The sequence below is a fragment of the Petaurus breviceps genome, unplaced genomic scaffold (assembly GCF_028583685.1).
Source record: "Petaurus breviceps papuanus isolate PSGF00001 unplaced genomic scaffold, PetGlider_PUasm1.0 90686, whole genome shotgun sequence".
NCBI lineage: Eukaryota > Metazoa > Chordata > Mammalia > Diprotodontia > Petauridae > Petaurus > Petaurus breviceps.
Window position 1 is genome coordinate 3,252,946 of NW_027187309.1, and position 11,164 is coordinate 3,264,109.

At 37.1% G+C, this 11,164-nt stretch overlaps 1 pseudogene; it reads right to left on the reverse strand.

Annotated features, from left to right (window-relative positions):
* Positions 1–3,105: 3,105 nt before the first annotated feature.
* Positions 3,106–3,510, reverse strand: LOC138144124 (protein FAM136A pseudogene; annotated as a pseudogene).
* Between the last annotated feature and the right edge of the window lie 7,654 nt (positions 3,511–11,164).

An 11,164-nucleotide genomic window follows, 5' to 3' on the forward strand; every position in this document is an offset into this window, starting at 1 on the left:
GAATTGAATAATTTCTTAGCCACTTCTGTGAAGATAGGCCATGAAGTACTAGATCTCAGGATACTGATGCATAACACTCTCTACATAGGGGTACAGCAGGGGAATTCTTAGGTGGTAAACAGAGAAGGGGGCAGTGGTCTTATCCTAGTGACCTTACTGTTGCCTCATTGCTTATCTTTTTTTTTTAATCCTAGTTACCCATTCTCTTGCTTGAGTTACAAAAAAGCATCGGGGGAAAAAATCTTAGGCCTACTTGTTTACTATAGTCATTAGGAAGAAGTTATATTTCTACTTTGTCACAGACTTACAACAGAGAATTCCATATTTTTTTGTAAATATATATCAATTTGTTTCATGTTATTTTTTATTTGCACATGGTACAACGAAATAGCCTCTTATAATATCCATTATTTATACTATATTTTCTAATTTTCTATTTTTATCCTTCATTTTCTAAAAATATCTTTTTTCTTCATTTGTAAATCTTTTTTCATTAAAAAAAAATTAAAATATATTTATTTTCCAATCAAACTACTAGGAAAGTATGATATAGCCTTGAAACCCTGAACAGGAAGGCTATATTAACTGTATTCAGTAAGAAGATGACATAAAAGAGAAAAAGATCTTTTTCCAGCAAATGCCTTTAACTAAAATGCTGCTGAAAGTTTTAACCAACTGGGTAATTGGTGTCACCTGCCTCCTGTACTCTGGGGGAGCAAAAGTTCTCACTTGCAAACTGCTTCAGTACCACCCCCCAAGTTTAAGTTGTCTTCCTACCCTTGTCCATTTTTGGAGGGTGTAAAGCCAAGCATGAGCAGCTTTCCAGAGGACTGCTGCTGTGAACAGCTTCAAGATTCTGATTACATATTATAGTGAACTCTATTTATTCAGTAATAAACTAAGACAAAACATTGACAGAAATCAAAGTACAGCATTCACAATATTATGACATAACAAGTTATCACTATGGTGGCCACATAGTTTTCACCAAAGTGGCCACATGGTTTTAAACAAAGTCATTCAGTAAGTCCTTAACTCAATCATCCTTATAGAATCAAGCCTCCTTAAGGGAAACAAAATACAAAGGTCAAAGTTCTCCACCCCTAGGTCACATTGTCTTAATCTCTCAGTAAAAAAGTCGTCTTTCTTCTTAACTGGAGATTAGTTTCCAGTCATCTTTAATTCAATCATCCTGAAGAGGTACAGGATACAGAGTACAAAGTGCTCCCACCCCTAGGCCACAGTAAATCAAGATCTTCTCAGTCTGCATTAAATACCCAAGGGGTGGTCTTTTCATCTTGACTTGAGGCTAGCTCTCAGATTCCATAGTTCTTCTTCCATGGTCCCAGGTACTGCATGAATCTATTCAACTGTCACCTGAATTCTAATGTACACAGCTCTCAGCTCCTTGTCCAGTTCCTCTTCCATATTGAAGCTCACAGTGTCCAATCCACCTCAAGCCCTTCACAATTTCTGTTTCTGGGAAGACAGAGCCACAATAACATGAATTCACATTGTCAACACCATCATCAATTCACTATCGGCCTGTGAAATCAACACAGACCCACCAACAAGGTCCAAGAGGTCAACACAAATCATCAGCAATGTCCCAGGACTTCCAAAACCCTCCTCCAGGCCTTCTGTAAATAGATAACAAGAAAATCCTCTTTTAGGGCTTCCAGTAAAGTCCCAGGGCTTCTGTACAAACTATCACAAACAAACATCACACAGACAAAACAGACAAACATAGAGTGCCAGGATACCACAAGTTTTCTCCTTCTTAACTCTTCCATCACAAAAGTTTTCTTCTCAGTTCTTCTCAATTCTCTTCTCAGTACTACTCTGTTTTCAGTTCTGCTCTCGCCAGCCTGGGCCTCTCCTTATATATGGTCATTAGCTCCTCCCCTTCCTGTTGCATCGACAACAGGAATTCGCAAGCTCTAGGGTTCACAAATTGTGGGGTTCACAAGCTCTGCTTCTCAAGAAAGACTTGATACAATCATGGGCAAGAACTGCAGCAAGGTGTTAATTAAGTAGCTGAAACAAGACTATTTCTTTGCTTGCCATTACAAAGGGTCCTTTCAACAAGTTTGTTTGTTTTTTTTCTATTGTAGAGGGCAAATCAGCCAGACCAGGGTCAGGCATCACATCTTTTTCTGCTTTGGGAAAACTAACTTTCCCCCAAACCAGTCATCTACCATTTCCTTAACCAGGAAATTTAAGGTTGTTCTGCAGACAAAGAGACTTTCTTTGGCCTTAACTGGAAATTGCTTCATGCTAGTTTCAAAAAACACTTTAAATGAAGTGTATTGCTCCCCTAGTCCCCAAAGGGCAAGAAGAGGTAACCTGAGTAGCAGTCCTAGAGAAACCACAGTGAATGAATCAAAGTTCTAATGCCTGATGTGAGATTTTCCTTCTTTTGCTCTTGCTTGGTCCAGTTGAAAGCTGACTCCTGCACTGATCCTCGTCAAAGGACAGATCCACCAGAGAACTACTCAGTGCCCTAATCCAAATAACCCTCTTTTCCTACCATCCACTATCCCAATGAACCTCAGGTTCTTGTACTGGGGAAAAAAATAAAACTTTGTTTCTTTTTTCTAATCAGTAGTGAGCTCATGACTGATGCTTTCTAATTTTGGGGAAATGACTCAATCAGGTGGACATAAAATTGGCACCAAACCATAGCAGGCAGGTACCTCAGGGAATCCTATCAGCTGAGAGGCAGGTTGGGGAGGAGAACTGCTATTAGTTATTAACCCAAGGGGGATATTTCAGCTTCTAGGAATGGAATACCTCTGAGTCAGATGAAACCCATTAAGGGCTCCAGTAGATAAAATAGGAGTTATCTTCATTGAAAGGCTGGGCCCAGTTACTATAAGCTCTCTACACTCCTTCCAATCCAGATCTGAGCACCAGTTTCTTCCATTTTTTCACTTATGGATTAAAATTGTGTCCAGAGGCAAATGCCAAATTCCAATAAAGGTATTCTTAAACTTGCTATTGGCCTCTGTTTCTTCATTCTTAAATTTTCACTGAAAGGCACAAATTCCCATATATTTCTACAAGTAGACCCACTATTTCACCCTGGACAACTACTTATGATAACTATTTTGCAATAGAAACCAGGGAATTCTTCAATTTCGTTGTTATGGTGCAGTTGAGGTACATGTGGTTATCAAAACATTTGGTCACACAGGACCCTAGCAGCCTCTTCCCCTGCCTCTCTTTGCTCCCAGGATCCATCAAGTCTTTCGCCTTGTCATTGCAATGCATGGTGTATCAAACCAGGCCATCCTAGCCTTTCCCCATTTTGCTAGTCACAAATGCCTGCGTCTGGGCCAAGGGTGCGCGACTGGGCGCAATGCACTGATGAACCTGCCATTTGGAAGCATAGGTATCTTTACAGCCACTGACCATTAAGGGAATGTGGTACCTTGAATCTTGCAAATGTTTTACAGCTTCACCACATTGTCCACTGCCTTTTGCATAGGAAGGCTGGAATTCCGCCATGGCCTGTGCCCCCGCCCCTCCTTACCCGGTGCTATGCCCTGCCAGGTCCAGGTGTTTTATCATAGAGTCCTCATGGAGCCATGAGGGCAGCCCATGGTCCTGCCCCTTTCATTTTTGATACTGGTAATTTAATTTTCTGCTTTATAAAAAATGAAATGAGCTCATTGTTAATTTTTGTTGCCTCCCTCAAGTTCCTATTAATTAATTTAGTATTTATTTTTCTTTTAATTTAATGTCTTCTTTTATTTTAAGGATATCTATTTTGGTGTTTAATTGAGCTTAGTTTATTGGATTTCTAGTAGCTTTTGTTTGTCTCCATGTACAATATGTTGAATTGTTCTTTCTTCCATTTGTTTATGAAATCATTTTAGAGATATACTTTTTTCCTTAAGGAATGTTTTTCCTTCATCCTAAAAAATGTTATATTCTGCTTTTTTTTACTTTATTCTTAATATTACTTATAATTTCTATAATTCTATTTGAGCCACTAAGTTATTAATCTGTTATTTTAATCATTCTTCAATATCTTTTTATTGAAAATTTATTGCAGTATGCTTAGTAAAGATTAAAAATTAAATTTTTATGCTTTTCTACATTTTTGTTTTTTATGTCTTAATACATGGTCAAATTTTGAAAAGGTGGCATACATAGCTGGGATATTTCTATAATCGTTCCATAACCACCAGAATATTATCATATCTAGCTTTTCTAAAAATCTTTCATGTCCTTAACTTCTTTCTCATTTATTTATTTTTGGCTAGAATTTTCTAGCACTGAATGGTGTATATTAATTCCCGCTCACCTTCCCCCCATACCCACATACATACTACTAAGGTGTTATTATCTATTTTCCTCTGCAATTCATTTAGTATTTCCTTTAAGTATTTAGATGCTGTGCCATTTGGTGGATGCCTTTTATATGTTTCAATTAATTTGTTGTCTATGGTGCTTTCGGCAAGATATTCTTTTCTTCTTTATCTCTTTTAATCAAGTATTTTGTTGCTGTTATTGTCTTGTCTGAGATTATGAGTGCTATCTCTGCTTTTTCTGGTTCAGGTGAAACATTATAGAATTTATTCCAGCCCTTTATTTCTTTTTCCTGGGGGTTGGGGAAGAGAATTACGGGATTCTATTTTTAATACATGATTATCTCCTCATTATTTTATGAATGAGATAACCCCATTCATGATGAGTTATTATTAATTGTATTCTCTCTCCATCTTCTCATTTTTTTTCTATATCTGTTCTTGACTACATTTTACTTAGAAAAAAGGGGGTATGGTACAGGAATGTGCTCAGTCCCAATTCTTTATTCTTGATACAAAGTGATTACACTCTCTACCCTTTTCTTTACCTCACATGAAAAATTCTAATCCCTCCAATCTTATTTATTTGTTGTTATCCTCTTGTTCCTTCCCTAATATATCCTTTTCCCATTCTTGTTCTTTTTTAAGATCATCAAAACATAAGAAAAATTATTCTGAGATATTCCATCCTATAATTGCCTCCCACTATGACTTTCAATGACAATATGATTCAAAGGGAATGCTTATATAATTTCTTCCTCTCCCCATTAGAATGGAGATATTTCATACCTATAAAATGTTTCCCAGTTGGTCACTTATATTTATGATTTTATAGTTATTTTTACTCCAATGTTCATATTTTAACATTTCTATTCAACTCTAGTCTTTTCATCAGAGATCTTTAGAAGTACTCAGTTTTATTAAAATTCCATTTTTCCCCTGTAGGATTTGCTCCATTTTTGTGGGTAAATTATTCTTGGTTTCAGTTATATATCCATTACCTCTTAGAATGCTATGTACCATGCTGTCAAACTATATATAATGGTAAGCATTAAATCTTCTATAATCTTGATTGTGCTTCCTCAGTATCTGAACTCTCTCTCTCTATCTATTTGAATTATTTTTAATTTGACCAGCAAGCTCAGGATTTTGGCTGCAGTGTTGTTAGAGTCTTCATTATGAAGTTTCTTTCAGGAAATGATTGCTGAATTCTTTATATTTTCATTTTTTCCCTTTTGTAATATATCTGGGCAACATACGATCAATTATTTAAATATGATAAGCAGGCTCTGTTTTTTTCATCATGGCTTCACATAGTCCAATGATTTTTTTTTTTTTAATCTGAGTATTCCTATTTTGCCAAGGCTGGAAATGCAGTGGCTACTCATGAACCCAACCAAAATTTCGATCAGCACAGAAGCTTTAACCTCCTCAGTTTTCTGACCTGATCAAATTTTCTCCTCCTTAGGCAACTTGTAGCCCTATTCTCCTAGGGGCTCACTATATTAATGTTGACCTTATTGAAAACATCCAATCAGCTTTCTCCCTATTATAACTCACAGCTCTCAAAAAAAAAAAAAGAAACCAAACCAGTCTCCCCATCAGCATGCACAACAGGTATTTACCAGCCCTCTCAGATAATATAATGATTCTTGTATTGCCTTAATTTTGTGGTTATTGTTGCTCTATGCTTCTTCCTCCTCCTCTTTTTCTTTCTCTTCCTTCGCCTCCTCATCTTTCTTCTCCTCTTCCTTCTATTTTTCTCCTCCTCCTCCTTCTCTTCTGCCTCTGGAGTTATTAACAAGTCATTAATGTGTTTGCTTTATTCTGATTTACCGCAAGTTGCTGATACTTGTACAAGATTTTGTTCCTCTTGTGCTAAGCTGTTAATTATCTTTCCTAAAGTTACACTCAAATCTCTTCTTTCTTTTCAAATTCCCTATATTGGACTTATTTCATAAAAAAATCTTAAACTTTTTTTTAAAGCTTTTCATTTCTCCTTGGAATTTTAAAACTTGTTTTCATGTAGTGCTTTAATTTGAGACATTATTTATGTTCTACAGCTAATCTTCTCGGTTTCTGCTGTTAGTGTCACTGGCATCATAATAGTTTTTTCTTTCACTTCACTCTTCAGACTCTGTGCACTTCTTGTGATCTTGTATAATTCTGGCTTCTCTTGTATGGATTTCTACTTTTGTGTTGTTTGGATATTGATGCTTAATTAATGGCTAGCCTTCAGTGATCTCAGGGATGACTTCAGCTAAGGAATTCCAAAGTCCAAAGTTTCAATAGACCCTCTACATTCAGGTCAGTGTATGGTCTGATCATTTCTGTCCTGCACTTCCCAGGCTACAGTGCTCACATTGCATAGAGGCACCATAGCTGCAAACTTGCCTCTTGATGATTGGGTAGATAGTGGTTGGTCCTAGCCCCTACCTGGCAGGCTCAGGAGGTTCAGAGCAATCATATTTCTAACTTAATTCTCTTTTGAACCTGGGGCTGTTTCTCCAGTGTGTTCTTGGGGTGCTGTTTGCCTCATATTTTTATGGGCCCACACACCATTTCTATGACTCCATATTCTACTCTACTGTAGAGAGACAGATCTCCTGAGCCAGAGGTGTTCTGGACCCAGGGTTGAATCTATGAAAACTTCTGGGAAGCTCTGTTTTTGTTAACCTAGCTATAATCTGTAATAGTAAGATTCAGGTCCCTTTGAGAAACCCCTGTGCCAATGACCAGGGCTTAGGAGCTCTGGGCTACCCCACACTGCTGGCCTTGTGGGAACTATACCTTTGTGATGTTCCTGTGCCCATCCCTGTTCCACAATTTTTGCCAAGTTCAGTTGCCTGTAAGTTAAACGAGTGACTTTGTGCTGGAAAGATAACCTACTGGGCTTGGAATCTGGGAGACTCCTCATTCTGAGTTCAAATCAGATCCTACATTACTAGCATGTGATCTGGAGAAGGAAATGCAAACCATTCCAGTATCTTTGCCAAGACAACTTCAAATGGGGTCGCAAAGATTTGGACACAACTGAAAAGACTGAACAACAAGATTATCTTCAATTCTTAGTAGATCTTTTTGGAGTAGTTGTGGGATTTTATCTTTATCTCAGATCAGATGAGAATAAGGTTCTAGCACCACTAGTCCTCCATCCCATCTGCTTACTCTCTATCAGTTCTTCCTTTCACACACTATTTCTATGAAATAATTGTTCCTTTTTACCTTTTTTCTTTCCTATTTTGTCTTTTAGAATCACCACATCATACTCAACTCAACCCCAGGTTTTCTGTAAAAGTACCTGAACAATGATGACAGTCTTAAGAATACATTCTTAAGAATACTTAAGAATAACATTTTCTCATATAAGAAGTAAAGAGTTTGATCTTAATGGGTCCTTTATAATTAGTCTTTAATGTTTTCCTTATACCTCTCCTGTATCTTATATACTGAATTTCCCATTTAATTCTGATCTTTTTGTCACAAATGCCTGTAAGTCTTGCAGTTCGTTAAATGTCCGTTTTTGTTGTTCTTTTGATTTTTTTTTAAATTCAGGATTATACCTAATTTTGCTGGGTAAATTATTCTTTGTCACAACCCCAGCTTTTTTGCTCTTTGAAATATAATGTTCCAAGATCTACAGTCTTTTAATTTAGAAGCTGCTAGGTTTGTGAAAACCTGATTGTATCTGTAGTATTGATTTTTTTTTCTTGTGATCTGCAATATTTTCTCCTTAATCTGGGAGTTTTGAAACTGGGCTATGAAATTCCTTTAAGTTTTCCTCCTGGCATCTCTTTCAGGTAGAGAGAAGTAGATTTTTTTTCTATTTCTACTTTACTGATGTGTTCCAGAACTTCAGGGCAATTTTTCTTAATTTCTTGTAATATTGTTTCCGGATTCTATTTTTGATCATAACTTTCAGGCAGTCTGACAGTTCTTACATTCTTTTTTCTCAATCTGTTTTTCAAAACAATTCATTTTCTAATGAGATGTTTCAGAATGTCTTCTATTTTTTCTAGTTTTACTATTGCTTGACATCTTACAATGTCATTCAGTCATTCAGTTCCTCTTGCCCAATTCTAGTTTCCAAGAAGCTATTTTCTTCCCTAGATTTTGGACCTCTTTTTCCAGTTGGTTAATTTTCTTGCTTTGCTTTTTATTTATTTCCCCTAATTTTCCCTCGATCTCTCTTATTTGCATTTTGAAGTCCTTTTAAAGTTTTTCCAATTAGTCTTTTTAAGACTTGTGACCACTTGACATTACTCTTTGGGGTAGGAATGGCTTTCTTAAACCTCACTATCTTCTTCTGAATATGAATCCAGATCTTCTTTGACACCAAAGTAGCTATCTATGGACAGTTTCTTTCTCCTTTCCTTGCTCATTCTTATTTTTATTTGGTTTTATTTTATTTTCAGCAGCATATTATTGAAATCAGGTTTTAATCCTGAGGTATGGGTAATGGTGCCCCAGGCCGCAGGTCCTTCTTACTGTTATTTTCTGAATTTTGTCTGGGGGCTCAACCTCTGGCATCCTTCCCCTCCCCTAAGCCACAGTTGTGACCTTTGGTTGTGCTGACTCAAAAATGTTCTTGCTTCCTATGGTACCCCACTTACCAGGCCTATGTTCCTTCTTTCTCACCCATAGATGCAACATGGGATCATACCTCATCAGAGTGGGCAGGGAAAAGGAGGTAGGGTCCTTCAATCCTCCCCTAATTGGCTGTCTGGTGCCCAGCTGTTTGTTTGATCAATGTTTGTGAGATGGGAGTTCTTCAGGTGAAAGTTATAGAGGCCTAGATGGTTTCTCCCCTCCACTCACCTCCCAGACTCCCATTGGTTGATTCCATGTCGTTGACCTGGAGGTGTTTGCAGTTTACTCAGGCCAAACCTCAGCTCTTGGAGGTCCTGTTTGCTGGGATCTTCTCAAGTAGTCTTTGGAGGATCACTGCTTTACCCTTTTTTTTATTGTGTTCATTTTGTGGAAGTGTTTTGTCTTATTGTGTAGGAAATCTGGAGAGCCTCGAAATTGCTGACATACTCTACCATCTTCCCCAAATGTACTTATTCTTAATCAGACACCCCCTTCAGCCCCTCAATTAATTCTTTCCTGGTTAAATCCCTGTAGCAGAAGCTGCTCTCTGCATATTACTCTAGAGCACTTTGCCAGCATCTCTAATGGAAAAAAATACATTCTAACTTGTCTTGGCCTCTTTGTAATTTCCACACGTTACTCCTAACGCTACCCTTTGAGTATAATCCTCTTACAAGTGTCAGCTGCTGTTGGGACTTGAATGCAACTGATTCATACACACACACACACGTGCGCGCGCGCACACATGCACATGCACAAACATATACATAATGTGCTAACTACAAGTAATTTTTGTTGCACTTGTCCAATTCAGATATCAAAAAAACAGCCTCGCACATAAACATATAAACTGATGGCAAACACTTAAGAAAGGGTATAAGTCTGCATTTCCTACTAGCTTTTCCCAAACCAGGATGTTCCCTTAAAGGAGGGAATTATGAAAATTTGACATTTTTATTATAAGTATCTAACACTGTACATATAAGTGCTTTTCAATGAAATTATTTCAATGAGTTATTTTTGTTTATTTTACAGTACACTGCAACAGAAGTTCTGTATATATGCCAGTGCTGAACCAGTGATGTTATTCTGGTTAGCTATATAGCTAAAACCTGGCTGTCACCTAGGTATTCCAGTTTTATCAACTGAACAGTGCCAGTGATTAAGATCACTGTATAAATAACATATTTATCAAATATAGAGAAGACAAAATTTGATGAAATAGTGAATGCAGTGAATGATAGGGAAAATAACAAGAAAATTTTTCACAGTCTAAAATATTGGACTAATTAGAATTATTTCCTATAAGCAGATATATCGTTTTTCTTTAAACATTTGATTTTAAAGATTTGAATTCCAGATTCTTTCCCTTCTGCCCTTGTCACCCACCCTTACTGGGAAGATAGACAATTCAATATAGGTTGTACACATGTAGCTATGTAAGACATTTCCATAGTAGATGCATTGTAAAAGACTCATTATATTTCCATCCATTATATCCCACCCCCCCCCAAAATGTTCTATTCTCTATTTTGATACTGTCCCTTTTCAAAAGTGTATGCCTCTAACTTCCCTCCCCAAAACCTCCCCTCCATCATCCCCCCTCTCATCCCCTTTCCCCCTACTCTCCTGTAGGGTGACATACCCTATTTAGTGTGTATGTCATTCCTTCCCTAAGCCAAATTCAATGAGAGTAAGGTTGTCCCATTCCCTTTTGCCTTCCTGTTCTTCCCCTCCATTGTAACAGTTTTCCATTACCCCTTCTATATGAGATAATTTACCCCATTCTATCTCTCCCCATCTCCTCTCATTATATTCGTCTCTCACCTCTCAATATCACCTTTTAAGTATCATCCCTTCCTATTCAATTGGTCATGTGCCCTCAGTCTATGTATACCTGTACACATATATACACACACTCACATATGTATTCATATTTCCATATACCCTCCTATATAGACATATATGTATGTATGCATACATACATATATACATTTATATTTATTTATTAAATTGCATTTATAAAGGAATGTAAATAGTTCAGCTTTGGTAAGTTCATTATGATTTGTTTTCCCTGGTTACCTTCTCATGCTTCTCTTGCTTCTTGTATCTGAATGTCAGATTTTCTATTCAATTCTGTTTTTTTCATCAAGAATGCTTGAAAGTCCTCTATTTCATTAAATGACCATATTTTTCCCTGAAACATGATACTCAGTTTTGCTGGGTAGGTGATTCTTGGTTTTTATCCCAGCTCCTTT